Source organism: Gossypium arboreum, chromosome 4 (genome assembly GCF_025698485.1).
Source record: "Gossypium arboreum isolate Shixiya-1 chromosome 4, ASM2569848v2, whole genome shotgun sequence".
Lineage (NCBI taxonomy): Eukaryota > Viridiplantae > Streptophyta > Magnoliopsida > Malvales > Malvaceae > Gossypium > Gossypium arboreum.
Genome location: NC_069073.1, coordinates 74623617 through 74643469, shown reverse-complemented (window position 1 = coordinate 74643469; position 19853 = coordinate 74623617).

Sequence of the window (19853 nt, the reverse complement as noted above, 5' to 3'; positions counted from 1 at the left end):
CTAGGAGGTAACCAGCAAGCAAGACGACTTGGACTTTTTTTTTTTTTAAAGAAAGCATATAGTTTCTAGCTTATTAAGTAATTTTAGACTGGAATGTAATAAGGCCTTCCCTTTTATTATTATTTCCATTTTTATCTTTATGCGTTGTAATTATGAGATGGTGAACATGGGTTTCCTAAATCATAGATTGTTTTCCTACGTTTCCGCAACTAAATTTTAAAATGACGGGCTTTCAAAAATCATATGTTTTAAACAAGCTTTCACGATTGAAAGAGAGTTTTTATAAGTTAATTAAGGTTTCTCATTTTAAGAAGGGTTTTCAATGAAAACAAGGTTTTCACTAAGACACTTCAAGGTGATGCGCCAGATTCGACCATAACATCCGGGCCGAGTTTGGGGTGTTACATTTAGTTGTATTAGAGCCAGGTTGCAAAACTCAGGCTGGAAGTGGGCCTTATTATTTTGGTTTTGTTTTTTAAAAAAATTTCGGATCACAATGTTTTGGAAGAAAAACAATTATTGCTATGCGGCACATCGAGTCTCCGACATTGAACCAAGTAAGTTCCTTTATTCTTAAGCTTGTTTAATTTGATATACTGTAGGTAGTTAGTGGGCTACTTTTGATGATTACTCTAAGGTGTTTTTTAGATTGAAACTGAAGCCCGTAGGACCTTGGAAATGTAGAGGATTTAGGAAAACAACCTTCTTTTAATACTTCCATAAAACATCGGTTTAATTATTAAAACTAACTAAAAATTTATAAAATTTCTAATCTAGAGAATACGTGAGACAACAATGAGTGCTAGAAGAGGTGCAAGAGGATGTGGCCGTGGCCGTGGTCGTGGTCGCGGAAGTGTTAGGGCTGAATCGTCGGCATCAGGCCGTATGCTTGATGTTGGAGTAGAAGAGGCTCTGGCCTCACCCACGGCTGGGAATGGACCATATGATTGGGCCGCGGGGAAAGATCTGTTGTCCCAGGCAATGCTAAGGATTTTGGAAAGGGTCGCAGGGCCCAAGAATGGTACGGGAAATCGAGGGTCCATTCCGGAGCAACTCTGATCAAATGGGGCTGAGATCTTTAAAGGCGTGGCTGGTGTGGCTGCTAACATGGCGGAATACTGGTTGGAGGCCATGGAAAGGATAATGGAGGACTTGGACTGTTCTCCTGAACAAAGTTGAAAGGGGTAGTGTCACTACTTAGGGAAGAAGCTTACGAGTGGTGGCTGACAGTGAAAGAGGGAACCCAACCTGAGCAGGTCACTTGGGAGTTCTTCAAAACTGTGTTCCAAGGGAAGTATGTGGTGCGAGTTATGTGCATGCTAGAAGGAAGGAGTTTCTGAACCTGACCTAGGGAAACCAATCTATGGTGGAGTACGAGGCAGAATTTCTACGCCTTAGTAGGTATGCAAGAGTTATGGTGGCAACGGACTATGAGCATTGCGTTAGGTTTGAGGATGGTCTTAGGGATAGCCTCAGAGTATTGATAGCTCCACAAAGGGAGCAAGTTGTCTCGGAGTTGGTAGAGAAAGCAAAGATAGCGGAGGAGCAAAAGCACACTAAGCGCTTAAATCGAGAAAAAGAAACGGGTAGGAATAAAAAGGAGGCTGAGACTCCTCTGTTGGATAGAGGCCTAGGGCTAGGGCCAGGGATAATGGGCAGGTTAGAGCAAGGCCCCCTACTGTGAATCCAGGGTGCTACCTTGTGCTGATTGTGGGAAAGGTCATGTAGGCGAGTGTTGGAAGAGGACGAGAGCTTGTCTAGCTTGTGGATCTATGGAGCGTAGGATCAGGAATTGCCCTAGAATGCTAGTTCAAGTGCCAGACATGGGGAGAGGTGATATATAGCCACCGAGGGGTGGTCAGCAGCTGCCTAAAGGCCATTTTCAGGCCAGGGGTGGAAACGTTTTGGGCCGTGGAGCACCGCGCAAAGGTGCTGGTCATCCTGAGGCGAGACAGCTAGCGTTGGTCTATGCAACACGTCGTCGAGAGGACAGAGACGCTCCAGAGATGAATATTGGTACATACTTTAACCATAATGTGCTATTTATATAGTTTGGAATTAGAGTGCGTAGTGGGAGCGTGGTGTGGTAGTCTATGTTATGCAGCTGTACTAATAGTTGGGAATTTCGAACACGAAATTTCTTTTAGGGGGTAGAGTTGTAACGCCCCAAAAATCCTGAAATCTCGAACTTTCATTTTTTTTGGTTTTCATAAAAATTGCGCTTACCATTCATAGTCAAGTGTTAATTATGTGATAGTAGGTCTTGGTTAAGGTTTGAGTTCGTACTTAGGGGTGAAGGAAATTATGGTTTAATTATTAAAAGAACCATGTTGGCAAGTAGGTTGGCTTTTAAATAAATGAAGGAAGAATTGGACACAAGAAAGCCTTGTGGTGGAGTGGCAAGTGGCATCACATGCAAGGCAATGAGGTAAGGGGTTCGAATCCCTCCTTGCTCAAAGGAAGGATTTATTTTTACTTAAGGGATGGACAGTGGTGCCATTGAATATGAACTCTGTAAGGAGTGATAAGAGGAGAAATTTGAGGAGGGGATTAAAGGGTTATCAGGGAGAAAAATTAGAAGATGAGGAGTGAATAAGAGGTGGAGCTAAATTGGGAATTTGGGCATAGGAAATTTGGACATAGAGGCTATATATAGGTTTCGAATGTGAGATTGTCAGGATAATGCCAAATTCTCCCTCACCATGTCACCAAAAAACACCTTTTTTCTCCAAAGATCTAAAAGCCGAAAATCCCTTGTTCTTCCTTCTTTTTCTTTGTGCCAGTTCTCCATTCTTCCCTACTCAAAGTGTTCTTTCTGATTCACCTCTAGTTTTAAACAATTTCTACTTCTCTTTTTTCTGAATAACCTATTTTTCCATACAAGTTTCAAGAGCCGACTATCCTCTGTGCCACCACTACCCTTTCCACTCGGTCAATTCTAGTGTAAGTGTTTTGCTCTCTCAATCGATTTGCTAGTATAGATCACTCTGTCCCTCACTTCTTCTAATCGGTTTTGGTAGGATTAGTATCGAATCCCAGTCTTTTGGATCTCTACCGATTTGCTCCCTAGGTGGTGAAACTTTGGTAAGTGTTCTTCACTTCGGTAAAGGTTGGCCAAATAGGCCTTAGTAGAAAAGGGTAACATATGCTGGATAAAAGTCACCCAATATGTTTTTAACAATAAAGGTTAATGCAGATCTGGGTAGCACTCGTGATTAGTGATCAAGAAAAAGCTATTATGACTTAGCGTTTCAGGTAAGGTTAAGGTGAGACTTCGGCTTTTGGTATAGTATTCGATAAGTATATGTGAGTAATCATTGAGTGATATCGATTGTTGGTTTGTGGTAAGGGGGATCGCAGCATGCTTTGTTACGAGGAGTGTACATACACTACATACACACAAGTAGATCAGCAAAACCCGAAATGATGAAATGCCGAAATGTCGAAAAGCTAAAACGCCGAAAAGCCAAAAGTTTGGCTACAGTAGTCTTACAAGTGCGCGAACACTCGTAAGAGGGAAATCAATAGGTTATCTGTGGCCCTATGGGCGATTCCAGAACTTGGGTCGTGTTTTGGCCAACCGGGCTAGAATAGGCTAAGTGGGCTCGATGGGTTGCTAGGCCCATAATAGGCAAAATTGGCAACTTGATGTTAAGTGATGGAAATTATATGAAAGCATGTATATGAATGTGATTTGGGCCTAATGGGTCATACAAATATGATTTGGGCCAAATGGGCCATATGAATAAGATTGGGCCTAGTGGGCCATATGCATGTATGTGACTTGTTTGGGCTCTATAATGGGTTTTGGGCATAGTATCTGATAACTGATAAATTGACATAGAACTTAATTAATTCATTGCGACCGTGGACGAGTCATAAGGTTAAGGTCTGGTAATGGGTATATGCATGTCTAGGATTGGATCTAAGAAGAGCTTGGTACTTAAGCGATCTTAATGACGCACCTCCTCTTTTCTGGAATCCTACCTGGTGCATAGTATCTGTTCACTTTAGGCAACGGGGACTTGTTAACGGGCCAAGGTAAGTAACAAACCCATAACAAGAGAAATTATCGAAATGCCCCTAAGGGCTAAAATGACTAAAATACCCCTATGTGTGGAATGTAATACTTATGGATGTTCATGTATATCTGCTGCATACATACGATATTCTGTTTAGGTTGCATATGGGTTGGGAATTATGGAACGGAGGAAGTATATGAGGATCGCATGTTTGCTTGACAACCGTGGGTCCACCGATGGCTTTTAAGCCCAATATATGATTGGCAGCTTGTTGCCATGAAGGTAGTTTCGCAACCGGGCTACCTTGATGTGTATCAGATGGGTGGGTCGATATTTATATCCCCACATGATGTGTATCGGGGGACGAAGTTGATGTGTACCGGTTGGATTATTAGGGTGGGTTGCACTGTATTGCATTGCATGTATGATTTTATGGATTGATGAATGCTTATTACTCATCGAGGGTTGTACACACTGAGTTTTCGAAAACTCACCACCCTCTTTTATTTTTCTCAGGTGATGCTCAGTAGAAGGTTCGATGTTTGGAGGGACTCAGAGGTGGCCATCTGGCAAGTCGACTTGGACTTGTTTTTTTTATTAAAGAAAGCATATAGTTTCTAGCTTATTAAGTAATTTCAGACTGGAATGTAATAAGGCCTTCCCTTTTATTATTATTTCGATTGTTATCTTTATGCGTTGTAATTATGTGAAGGTGAACATGGGTTTCCTAAATCATAGATTGTTTTCCTACGTTTCCGCAACTAAATTTTAAAATGACAAGCTTTCATAAATCATATGTTTTAAACAAGCTTTCGCGATTGAAAGAGAGTTTTTATAAGTTAATTAAGGTTTCTCATTTTAAGAAGGGTTTTCAATGAAAACAAGGTTTTCGCTAAAACACTTCAAGGTGACACGCCAGATTCGACCATAACGTCCGAGCCGGGTTTGCGGTGTTACAGGCTTGAAATGTTATTTTGTAACATAGCCATTGGAATGTCTAGTAATGGTTCATTTTGGTATTACAAAGTAGATTATTATAATATATATTTACACATGAGTTATGTTAAGAATATATGATCAATGTTGTGTATGCCTAAGTTAAACTAAGGTAAGGTTGTAATCATGTATGCTTGTAGTGATATACCTTTTGAAATTTGCTAAATTGAATGCTTGGATTGGTTGGTATTGGTTGTGTGTTTCAAGTGCAGGTCTTCGGTGAAATTTTGGGTGAGAAATGAAGCTAGAAATGGTTTCATTTCGTCCACATGGGCAGACACACGGGCGCGTGTCTAAACCATGTGTGACACACGGCCTGGTAACGTAAGCTTGTGGTTAGGCCGTGTGTTCCCTGCACCTTAATTGTGAGAAACAGGATACTCTGAATTGAGCATACGGGCAGAGACACGGGTGTGAGTCTTAGCAATGTGTGTCACACGACCTAGAACAGGGCGCCAGTCTTGGCCGTGTGAAACCCGTACCTAATTTCAAATTGAATTAATTGACCACGCGGCCTAGCACACAAGTGTGTGGAATGGTCGTGTTTGCAAGTTAGATTGTTACATGCGGTCAAATGTAACAGCTCGTTTTTTATTCAAATCGGAAGAGTGATTTTGGGACTACAAATCCAAGGTCAAAATGTTTATTTTATTATTTTATTAAAGTTTACAGCATGATAGAATTATTGTGTGAAAGTTTCGTAAAGAAATTTTATTGTTCGACAGCTTAATTCGGTAAAAAGGACTAAATCGCGTAAAGTGTAAAACTTGTTTTCTATTAGCTAAAAGTGTCTAATAGCTATAAAACCTTAAAATAAAGGTCCTTAAGTGGTGAATAGGCCATTTATAGGTTAGTAGATGATGATATCATGGCAAATGGTGTAATTTATAATATTTTTAAAGGTTATTAAAGTAAATTGGTAATTAAGGTTAATTATAATGAAACAAAACAAAATTCTTTCTCCATTCATCGTCATCAATCGAAATTAGGGTGAATAAAAAACCATTTTTATTTTATTCATTCGGCCAAGCTATTTTGAGAAATTAAGGTACGGTTTTTCATTCGTTTTTAATGATTTTTATGTTTTTAAGATCGTTGCTTCATATTCTAGCTAGCCCATACCTTAGATTTTAAAATTGTTAAAGATTTATCATGTTTCCATTGTTGAATGCTTGAATAACTTGATGGTTGATGATGGATTTTGGATAATTGTTGATAGTTAAGTTAGTTTTGTAAGTGATTTTTGACAAAAAAAGTTAAAAAGGGGTTAAATTGAGAAATTGTAAAATTAGGTGGGTAAAGGTGTGAATAAATAAAAGATATGTGTTTCTAGGGACTCCATTAAAATTCGGCTAAGCATGGGTGGTACTAAATTGCATGAAATTTTCAATTTTATGTGATAAGGACTAAATTGTAAATATGTGAAAGTTTAGGGGTAAATGTGTAAATTGGCTAAAATATGAATTATGGGCTAAATTGAATTGATTGAATTCTGAATATACTGAATTTGATAATATATAGATCAAGATAAGCCGAGATCGGAATTAGATCGGGGAAAAAGAAAAGTAGACAAATAGTCGATAGTTTTCATATAAGCAACTCAAGGTAAGTTCGTATAAGTAGAATCAAACTTTTAAATACTTGTATTTATTTGTAATGAATGTGTATAATTGAGTAATTGATATACTTGGAATACTAATGCTTTATCAATATAGTTTGATGGTTACCGAGCCTTGTTTGAAATGTAAAAATTTGTAGGATACAAGTGACATGTCACTAGTGTAACGCCTCCACGCCCGAAACCGTCGCCGGAGTCGAGCTTGAGGGGTTACCGAACATAATTTATCAAATTAAGAACTTCAAATCATTTGTTTCTACATTCACAGCTTTTAAGCTACTTGCGTCACAGTCACAAGAAAAATCATATCTCGAGTTACGAAACTATAAATCAAGATCCGTAAATTTTCCCTGAATCTAGACTCATACACCTATCTACTAATTTTTTTCTAAAATTTTTGGTTGGGCCAATTAGTACAGTTTATTAGTTAAAGTTACCCCTGTTTTAGGACTTAACTGGTCTGACCTCTGTTTACTACGAACCACATTTCTCTCTGTACAAAATTCATATGACTATGAGGTTTGTTTCTAAAAAAACTAGACTCAATAAGGATTCTTAGGATATAAAATATATAACCTAATTATATCTTTAAAATTTATGGTGAATTTCTAAAGTAGGAACAGGGGATTCAGAAACTGCTATGACCCTGTTTCACTAAAATTCAAATATCGTGTAACATATAATTCCTTTACCTGTTTCATTTGTTACATGTGAAACTAGACATAATAAGCTTCAATTTTATATGTATTCCATCACCAAGTTCAATTTCTATGATTTTTAGTAAATTTTTAAACTAGCGTCAGTGTTGCTGCAGTATTCTGTTTATGGCAAATTTCATCCCTTTTATGAGTTTTTATGCACTAAGTATCTTAATAATTTTCCTTAACATCAAATATAATCTAAACTAACTATTTTCATAATTTATCATTATCAAGCATTTCGTCAACCATTCCATCACCATACCTGTAACACCCCGAACCCGAGACCATTGCCGGTGTCGGACACGAGGGGTTAACAAGCCAAGTTCACATGGTTTGCCCACCAATTTGACATTTCCAGTCAGGCTGGAAGACTGCATCACCGTCGCCTTAAAATCATATCTCGAGTTTCAAAACTCGGAAACTGGTTTCGTAAATTTTCCTGAATTTAGACTCATATATCCATCCATGGATTTATTTCTAGAATTTTGGATGGGCCAATTGGTACAGTTTATTAGTTAAAGTCACCCATGTTACAGGGATCGACTGCTCTGACCTTCACGCGGTATAACTTGAATATCTCTCTGTACAGGGATTTAATGCTTGTTTCGTTTGTTTCTAATGAAACTAGACTCAAAATGGAATCTGTACATATAAGGTATGTTGCCTAATTCTTTCTGGATAATTTATAGTAAATTTTTAAAGTTGCGACAGGGAACCCAGAAACCGTTCTGGCCCTGTCTCACAATAGCATTAATATCTCTTAACATGTAACTCCTATGACCATTTCGTTTCTTCCATATGAAAATAGACTCATCAAGGTTCATTTACATAGCTTATTCACTATTTAATTCCATTTCTACGAATTTTGGTGATTTTTCACATTCACGTCACTGCAGCTGGCAGCATCTGTTTTTAAGGTAGGTCTTACCTATTTGGTAGTCTCCATGAACCAACTAGTCTTTGCCATACATAGGTTCATATATGATCATTTTAACCATGCCAATGGCTGATCATATGACCAACATTCCCATTTCCAAGCCATAGCCACATCATGACACCAAATATATACATACAAACCACAATTATTCTAAGTTCATGTTCCTTTTCGAGCCATTTTCGCATGGCCGTACATACTTACATCACCACATATTTAACAAACAAGGGTAGTCCTATACATGCCATTTCAAGTTCAACCAAGAATTTATACCAAAATGGGGGCTTGATAGTGTGGATGACTTCGACTTCAACGATCCCGAATCCGATTGCTATCGGCGAAATCTAGAAAAGCGAGAGCCAAAGCAGCGGAGTAAGCATTTTATGCTTAGTAAGTCTCAAGGAATATAATCAACTCTAATTACAGCAATACATTCACATAGTTAAATGCATCATTTCATTAATGCGCATTCACATAATCATACTTACTTTACCATCCCAACTCTTATGTTCATACACAAATAACGGCTTCATTAAGGCCGATAACTCGCTCCATCATAGGAGCGGATATTCATACGCTCTTACTCCTAGCACGCAAAGCACACCGCACTTACCTTATCATTGGGAAATTTCACAAGTGCATTAGCTGAAATTTTCCAGCAAGCTCATAATTTTCAAATCACATACCTTCGGAGTTTATCCGGATGTCGGTACTCGTTCAATCGCCTTGGGACATAGCCCGGTTATGGTAACCCGCACCAAGGCCAACGGACTTTACCCGGATATCACGATTTGCACAAATGCCTTGGTCTTAGCCCGGATTTAACAACTTGCACGAATGCCTTGGTCTTAGCCGGATATAGCTACTAGCACAATTGCCTTGGTCTTAACCCGGATATAAATTTCAGCATAATTGTCTTCGGGCTTAGCCCGGATATCATTCAATTTCTCATGCACACATACATCAATAATCATTGGACATACATATTTCATTTTTGTTACTAAGGCTCAAACACAATTATAATCATTAGCATATTCGCCTTGGGACTTAGCCGGGTGGAATTCAAATACTCATACACACATGATCAATAATCATACACATCCATGTTTCATCTTACATAATTCAAGTAAGATCACTTCTTGAGGACTTACCTCGGATGTTGTCGAACGGCTTTTTCGGCTATTCGATCACCTTTTCCTTCCCTTGTCCAATTGTGGCCCTCTTAGCTCTTGAGCTAATTCAAACAAATTCAATTTATTAAAACCTCATTGTGCTTGCTTATGGCGAATATGACAAGGATTTTAAATGGTCATATGGCCACTCTTTAGCTTGAATACACAATGGTCATGCACATTTTATACTACATCAAGCAATTCAATACAATTTATTTGAGCATCAAGGAAATGCTAAGGCCTTCAATAGGCTACCCAAGGCGAATATTCATGTACATGTTGAGGCCAATTATGCACTTAATACCTCACAAAAACAGCATGCATTTTACTAGTTAATGCTTTGCATATTGTGGCTCAAAACTTATAATATAGCATCAAGCACTTATATGTGTGCTAGGCGAATTGGGCTTGAAATTTCACAATTATTCTTCAACATCTTCTTCTTTAAACCAACTTATTCATCACTTACTTCATAGCCAAAACATCATGTACAAACATATATATACAATATGAGCATGGCGAATTTTCAAGGTGTCCATAGCCATCCAAAAATACAAATTTTAACTAACATGCAAGAAGCATGAACCATGCTCATGAATGGCGAATATGACAATCATGCTCCTTTTCAACTTCAATCATGATAAATCAAAAGAAGGCTCAAAATCTTGCTCAAGAGTAGACAATCCATCATTGCATGCATCATCATCAAGCTTCACACTTAGCATGCAATGGCTTTATCACCATAACAACTTTGGCCAAATACCATTTCCATGGCTTAACAAAGATTTGAGCCATGGCTAACATGCACATCAAGTTAGCAACCAAAACATGCATGAAACTCCTAACACAACCTCATACATACCTTAATCTTGATGCAAACTTGGCCAAATCTCCTTCTAGATCTCTTCCAAACCAAGCATGAAGCAAAAATCCTCCTTCTTCCTTAGTTTTGGCTCAAAGAAAGGATGAACAAAATTTTTTTCTTTCCTTCTCTACAACTCACGGCAATGGGGGATTACCACACTCACACACATTTTTTTTCATTTTTTTTATCACCCATACACCTTTGTTTATTATTTCACCCTAATGCACCAACAAAACATGTTTCATGACATGTTTAGCCCATCCTCCCTTGTCATGGCCGGCCACCACCTATAAAAGGGGGAATTTGACATGCAAGTCCATTATTTTGCATGCATGCTTTAATTAGTCATCACACATTTCCCTATCATACTTTCAAAGTTCATTACTAAGTCCTTTCTTGTGGAATTCACCCTTATAACACTAAATCAATCATCATAAAATGTCATACATGAGCACACACATATTATAGGCATCAAAATAAATTTTTAATTATTTTTATGCCTCGGTTTTGTGGTCCCGAGACCACCTTCCGACTAGGGTCAATTTTGGGCTGTCACAATACCATAAGATCATTTACACAAAATAGGTATATTGCTATACATGCCATACTTAAATTTACAAGCCATTTACCAAAAATCTTTCGGATAGTGTGGTGAGCCTTGACCTATCCCGACTCTGAACGGCTTGTCCAAAACTACAATGAGTAAGAAGGAGGGAGTAAGCATAAATGCTTAGTAAGTTCATATGCAAATAATAAGTAACATAACAAACAGTTATACCAATCAACATTAGCATACATCACTAAAACACATATCACATTTCTGATCATTTTTCATCATCTTATTACCTTATAGTGGTTGTATCAATACTCAACCCGAGGGTTAAATACATACCTGTCCAAAATATCCATTTCATATCACTTACCAATACGTCTCTTTACATCTCGAATATTCCTCCATTTGAGTAGAACTTTACCCGTTGAACACATCGGAATATAATTCGGATACATGGATAACTTGCACATAAGTGCCATATATACAATCAAGCAATCATGTAACCCGCCCATAAGCGAACTCGGACTCAACTCAACGAGCTCGGGCGTTCGCATCCATAAGTGAACTCAGACTCAACTCAACGAGCTCGGATGCCTAGTTACATTTCACGAACTCGGACTCAACTCAACGAGTTCGGACATTCGCATCCATAAGTGAACTCGGACTCAACTCAACGAGTTCGGATGCTCAACCATCCTAGTGACATGTCACTTGTATCCTAATCTATTCCTAAGGTTCAAACGGGCTTTTTCCTCGAACACTTATCCTTGCCGTCTTCCGTAGAATGCCGAAATCAATACTCGGTAACAATTATATTTAACAAGTAGTTCACATGATTTACATATTATTTGAAATTAACCACAAAGCATACATTTCATAATAAAATTCAGCATAACATATAATTAACATCAATAACTTAAAAATAACCATTATGCTACATTATTTACACATGAACTTACCTTGGTACCAAAATAAAAAGATTTTGCAATTTAGTCCACAATCTTTTCTTTTCCTCGATCGCGACTTGAATCTCGTTTCTCTTGATCTATGATGCCAAATTAATCTTATTTAATACATACATTCATCAAAACAGCATTTATCTGAACTTTGGAAAAATTACACTTTTTCCCTAAACTTTTGCATAATTACACTTTTGCCCTAGGCTCGGAATTAAACTTTATTCCTTATTCTTATGTTTTATAACATGCTGATCACTTTTCTCTTCTATGGCAACATCAAATTCTCACTCTAACATGTACTTGTGACTATTAGGTATTTTTACCGATTAAGCCCTTTTACTCGTTTTTGCTTAAAATCAAGTAGTACAAGTTGTCTAACATAATTTAAAACCTCATATTCTATCATAAAACATCAAAATACACAAATTTCACCTATGGGTATTTTTCCAAATATAAACCCTAGGTTGAATTATTGCTAACATAAGCTTAATCGAGCTACCGGGATTCCAAAAACGTAAAGAACATTAAAAACGGGGCTTGGAATCACTTACTATGGAGCTTGGAAGCTTGAAACAAACCCTAGCTATGGAGAACCCTTGAAATTTCGGCCTAATGAAGAAGATGGACAAAAATTGCCTTTTAATTTTGTTTTTAATTCATTTTAATAACTAAATGACCAAAATACCCTTACTACTAAACTTTCCAAAAATTCCTTCCATGTCCTAATTTTGTCCATGAACTTAAAATTGGTCAAATTTCTATTTAAGACCTCCTCATTAATATTCCAAAACAATTTCATACTAAAAACTTCTAGAATGCAAGTTTTACAGCTTATTCGATTTAGTCCCTACTTTCAATTTAAGCACTTTAGGCATAGAATTTCATCACGAAATTTTCACACAATCATGAAATCATATCATAATCATCAAAATAATTATAAAATAATTATTTCTATCTCGGATTTGTGGTCACGAAACCACTATTCCGATTAAGCCCTAATTCAGGATATTACAACTAGGGTTACCGTAGGTTAAGATCATGCATGTGTTGCAAACTCACCGTAGCTCGTATGAGCTTACCGATATATGAATCATAAGAGCTTTCTGTTCTCAGCTCATATGAGCTTACTGTTCATCTCGTTAGAGCTTACCGTTTCAGCTCAATAGAGCTTACTGTCCATCAGTTCAGGATGAGCTTACTATTCATAGCTCGAAAGAGCAGTAAATGATAAGGAATTGACGTATTACTGATCTATATGTACTGTATATCACCCAAGTATCCCCCGAGATTCTAATAAGTTCAACGGTCATAAATTCTATTATATGGATGAAGTAATGTTTATACAAATGAGTTACGGTTTTCAAATGAATTATTGTTTATATGATTGGAAATGAAGTGTTACCAATGTTGTACATGATATATGAATTTGGTATGATGCAATGTATTGAGGTAATGGATGATTTCATGTATTTAAATAACTAACTTGTGATGAATGTTTGTGTTTAGGCATTTGGTAATTGAATTAAATACACTTTGATTATTTGCCTTGATTTTGGTATTTATGGTAAGTTTAATTTTGAATTATACGGGCTTACTAAGCTATAAAGCTTACTCTGTTTATTTTTCCATGTTTATAGAGGTTTGATAGCTCGCTCTTTCGGACAAGTCAGGGTTACGCATCACACTATCCAATTTTCGATTGGTACTTTTGAACTTGTAGATAATTGTAATTATGGCATGTATAGGCTAGTTATATTAGTAATAGTTATGGTTACTTGAGATTATGGTTTGGTACTTTTTGTGTATAAGTTAAGCCATGTGATTTGGCTAAACTTAATGTTATAATTTGGTATGTTTTGGCAAATAGTTGATGAAATGGAAATGTGCAAATGTGTTTGTTAGAAGGTAAACTTATGGATGGAAAATGTATGATATTAATTAAGCAATTGAACATTATGTGGAATTGGCATTAAATGTGTATGAAATGTTATGAAATGGATGCCTATTGTGTTGTAAAAATGTTACCATTTATGCTTTTGTTTACATTTGAAAATAGGGTGGCATAACGGCTTTGCAAATAGCTTATTTTTATCCACACGGGCAGAGACACGAGCATATGTCTCAGTCGTGTGTGACACACAGTCATGTTACACGGCCCTGTGTCCTCTGATGTTGAAATTGAATTGAAGTCAGTATGCTCCACACGATCTCACACACGGACGTGTGACTGGCCATGTGGTACAAGTCAGTATGTCCCCTAATTAGCACATGTCCTACCACACAGGCGTGTGATTTGGTCATGTTGCATATGTCAGTATACTCTCCAATTTTCACACGGCCTAGCAGACGGGCATGTCTTCGGCCGTATGATGTAAATCAGTATCATACGGGCTATTATTGATTGAAAACCTCCGAGAAATGTGTCTGAAGTTTGTAGTTTTCTGGGTTTAGTGGGCTATTACCAAAGATTCGTGAAAGGATTCTCGATGTTTGCGACACCGATGACACGACTGCTTCAAAAAGATGTAAAATTTGAATGCTCAGAAAATGTCAGCAGGGTTTCGAATAGTTGAAAGTACATTTAACTGAAGCACTAGTTTTGGTTCAACCAAAATCGAGGAAAGAATTTATGATTTATAGTGACGCGTCATTAAATGGTTTGGGATGTGTTTTGATGGAAGAAGGAAAAGTTATAGCTTATGCTTCTTGACAATTGAAATCGCATGAAAAGAATTATCTGACACATGACTTAGACTTGGCTGTAATTATGTTCACATTGAAGATTTGGCGACACTACTTATACGATGAGAAATGTCACATTTATACGGATCACAAAAGCTTAAAATATTTGATGTCACAGAAGGATTTGAATTTGCAACAACGAAGATGACTTAAGTTATTGAAAGATTATGAATTTGTGATTGATTATCACCCGAAAAAGCTAATGTTGTTGCTAATGCCCTAAGCCGAAAATCTTTGTTTGCTTAAGAGCGATGAACACCTAATTGATGATTTGTGATGATGGGTCTATATTAGCTGAATTAAAAGCTAAATTGGTATTTCTTCAACAAATCTGTGAATCTCAGAAAAATGATCGTGAATTGCAAGCTAAACGAACTTAATGTGAGAATATCCCTGATTTAGAGTTTCAAATTGGAGTTGATGATTGTTTAAGGTTCCGAAATAGAATTTGGATACCGAGAAATTTAGAACTCATTCAAAATATTTTACATGAAGCACACCATAGCTACTTCTCTGTTCACCTGTAATATCCTGATTTTGGGCCTAGTCGGAATAGTGGTTTCGTGACCACAAAATCCGAGATATAAATAATTATTTTATGATTATTTTAAGGTCTATGATATGATTGCATGATTGTGTGAAAATTTCGTGAAGAAATTTTATGCATAAAATGCTTAATTTGAAATTTGGGACTAAATTGAATAAATTGCAAAACTTGTGTTCTAGAAGTATTTTGCATAAAATTGAATTAGATTATTAACTAGAGGTCCTTAAAGAGTAATTTTACCAATTTCTAAGTCTATGGACAAAAATTGGACATGGATGGAATTTTGGAAAGTTTAGTAGTAAGGGCATTTTGGTCATTTAGGGTAAAATGAATTAAAATACACAATTAAAAGCCAATTTTGCTCATCTTCAACCCCATGGCCGAATATAGCAAGGAGAAACCATGGATAGGGTTTTCAAGCTTCCAAGCTCGATTGTAAGTCCGTTCTAGCCTCGTTTTTAATGATTTTTACGTTTTTGGAGTCCCGGTAGCTCGATTTAGCTTATGCTAGCAATAATTTAACCTAGGGTTTATATTTGGAAAAATACCCATAGGTGAAATTTGTGTATTTTGGTGTTTTATGATAGAATATGATGTTTTAAATTATGTTAGACAACTTGTGCTACTCGGTTTTAAGTGAAAACGAGCAAAAGGGTTTAATCGGTAAAAATACCTAATAGTCATAAGTACATGTTAGAGTGAGAATTTTATGTTGCCATAGAAGGGAAAAATGATCAGCATGTCATAAAACATAAGAAAATAGGCTGAATTTTAATTTACGAGCTTTGGGGCAAAAGTGTAAATATGCAAAAGTTTAGGGGCAAAATTGTAATTTTTCCAAAATATGATTTTGGGTCAATTTGAATAATGTGAGTCCTAATTAGACTATATTTTAAATGATAGAGCAAGGAAAACTGAAATTCGGGCTAAAATGGGGAAAATACCAAGTTGTGGACGAAATGGTAAAAATAGCCATTTTCGCATACGAGGTAAGTTCATATGTAAATGTTGGTAACATAGTTATTATTTTAAATGTTTTAATGTTTTTAAATGATATGATAATTATTATGAAATATTATACTTGTGATAATTTTTGATAATATGTCAAATTATGTGATATACTTGGAAAATGTGAAATACTACCGAGTATCGTATCGGCATTCCGTAGAAGATGGTTGAGACACATGATTGGGAAAAAGGTCCGTTGAACCTCGTGAATGGATTAGGATACAAGTGACATGTCACTGGGATATTTGGGCATCCGAACTCGTTGAGTTGAGTCCGAGTTCACTTATGGATGCGAGCGTCCGAACTCGTTGAGTTGAGTCCGAGTTCGTGAGATGTAACTAGGCATCCGAACTCGTTGAGTTGAGTCCGAGTTCACTTATGGATGCGAACGCCCGAGCTCGTTGAGTTGAGTCTGAGTTCACTTATGGGCGGGTTACATGGTAGCTTGGCTACATATGTGGCACTTATGTGCAAGTTATCCATGTATCCGAATTATATTCCGATGTGTTCAACGGGTAAAGTTCTACTCAAATGGAGGAATACTCAAGATGAAAGGGACGTATTGGTAAGTGTTGTGAAATGGATACTTTGAACAGGTATGTACTTAACCCTATGGTTGAAAACTCGATATAACAACAATATGGTAAGATGATAAATGAAAAGGTGATATGAATGTCTTGGTGATGATTATGCAAATGATGTTTTATGTTTGCTTATATGGTTATGTTACTTGCTATTTGCATGTGAGCTTACTAAGCATTTATGCTTACTCCCTCCTTTTCATTCCTTGTAGTGTTGACAAGCCAGCTCGGAAATCGGAAACGGTCGGAGGCACGCCACACTATCCAGTATACCATCTTGGCATAATGGCTTGTATATTTTGAGTATGGCATGTATAGCATTATAATCATTTTGTATATATGGTCTTATGATATGGTTATTGAGTGGTATGGAAATAGAAATGCTTGGTAATGATTAGCCATTGGAATGGCTAATCATGATCATATTTGGTATTATGTATGTCAAATTGCTAGCTAATCCATGGAAATCATGAAATAGGTAAAATTTACCATAAAATAGATTCAGACAGCAGCAGTGATGTGAGTTTAAAAAATCACTAAAAATAGTAGAAATAGAATTAAATAATGAATAAGTTATGGAATTGAAGTTTGATGAGTCTATTTTCATATGGAATAAGCAAAACAGGTATATGAGCTATATTTTATGAGATGTTTAAATTTTTGTGAAACAGGGCCAGAGCGATTTCTGGATCCCATGTTCTGAATTTGGAAATTCACCATAAATTTTACAAAGATAATTAGAAGTCATGCTTTATATGTACAGATTCCTTATTGAGTCTAGTTTTATTAGAGATAAACGGCATAGTCATTGAAGCTCTGTACAGGGAGATATCTGATTCGTAATACACTGAGGTCAGAGTAGTTGAACCCTGAAACAGGGGAGACTTTAACTAATAAACTGTACTAATTGGCCCAACCAAAAATTCTAGAAAAAAATTAGTAGATATATATATGAGTCTAGTTTCAGGAAAAATTTACGGAATTGGATTTCGAGTTTCGTAACTTGAGATATGATTTTTAAAGCAACTGTGATGCAGTTAGCCAGCTTGTCTGGAAATTTTAAAATGAATTGTATGAGCTGTTTAATTAATGAATTAAGTCCGTTAACACCTCGTGTTCGACTCGCAACGGTCTCGGTGCACGGGTGTTACATTTAGTGGTATCGAGCAGGTTTAGTCGGTTCTCGGACTAACCTAGCATGTGTAAAAGTTTAGCTATACATGCCACCGGGTGCGTGATAGTGTGATGTCTTCCGACGCGTATAAGTACCGTCTTATTTAGACAGGTACTCTCCAACCGAAATGTGCCGACCATGTTCAATGTTATGTGAAGATATTTGAGTAAAATTATGATTATGATAAGTCTCGGTTCAAAAAGTATGAATAAAAGTTTATGATACATATGTGATAATATGTGAGATGAAAGTTCATGTTGTGATAAATATCTATATTTGCTTAATGCTCATACGATGTAGTGTATGTAGCTTACTTGATAAGATGAACGGAATAAATAAAAAGTAGTAGAGGTATGAATAAAGGTCATAATATCATAATACGAATGAAAATGTCCTTGTCTTGATTGGACGTTGAATGTTGATGAATGTTAATGATATACAATTTTTTATGAGATAAAGGATTATAATGAAATGAACTTATCTATGTTAAATTGTTGGACTGAATTGTATGATTGTAATGATATGTACATGATGATGCACGAAATGAAAGTTGTGATTGTGATGCAAATATTTATGTTTGTTTGGCCTTATATAATGTCATGAGCATGAATTAATTTAATTAAATGAATGGATAAGTAAAGCTATCTAGAAAACATCGAATGTATGCATAAGTATATTGTCTAAATGGGACAATAGGAAAATTGGTGTAAGCCAACATGAATGAATGACATGATTTTGATGATGTTTCTATGATGATGGAAGTTGTGTCATATGTGTATGTATAAGAAAGTCGAGTTAGAGGTCCTACAACCCCTCCCCCTTACCAAAGTGGTACTTATAATGGAATTTCATGAGATTTGTATTGAATAAGTTTCTTGTTGAAAACCCAAAGAGTTTAGTGATAGAATAATTATAAGTATGATCCGAGATTGAAAATGAGCTGATAAGTAAAGTCAGAGCCAGAAAGTATCTGATTGATATAAAGATTATTGGAATTATGCACTGTCCCAGTTAGAGAAGGAATTCTCTTTGGTAAATCGAATTACTCAAGTGCAAGGTCGAGAAAAGTGTAAATCGAAATTTATTCAGAACTGACATTCTTTAGTGAATGATTTAATATGAAATTTGTGACGGCAGAACTAGTTGGGGAAATGATATTTCAAATGTGAATTATCCGAGTGTGACAGTTATGACCGGATGATTTAGCGATCTCTTTTGAGATGTTCTATGTGTTCACCCGTTCTCAGAAATATTTCTATGGCTATTGATCTTCTGAAGAAATTCTTGTTATATGGGAATGTCTTCTAATTTGGTGTTGGATGAAAGCATTGGTAGTCTGACTGGTTTATAATTTATATTGCTCTATTTCATCGGGTATTCTATTTCATTTAAATCGATAAGAATTGATGAGAGAATTCATATGATATTATGATTCTGTTTCTTCTACTTGATGCTTCATCTGATATATATGTATGGGAAGATATATTGATCTTGTTATATTTGATTTCAGTGGGATTAAATAATGTTTTCTTTTGGACTTTCTTTCTTTGAAGAATTATCGAGTATTCTCGTATTTTCTCTATGAATTTGGTTTTCGATTCTCCCATAGTATCGTATCTTGGGTTTCTTTATCCCGGATCTCTTTATTCGGATTTCTTTATTCGGGTTTCTATCTTGGATTTCTTTATTCGGTTTTCTTGTTATCTTTGTTCCATAATTTGTCAATTATGACTCATGTTCAAGTACATTCTTCATTTCGTGATAATCATGTCAAATATGACTATACTTCTAATTTGATCTTGGTAATGTGGTGATTTTAGTATTGGGATTTTTCTAATTTCGTAAGGATTTGACATCAAGTAAAGGCATAGGTGATAAAAGCGCGAGTTTTAGTCGGTATGGTAAATTATTTATTTGAAAGATTTCATGTGACAATTATGTCGATTATTTTTCCCAAGTTTGATAATAGAATTTCATTTTG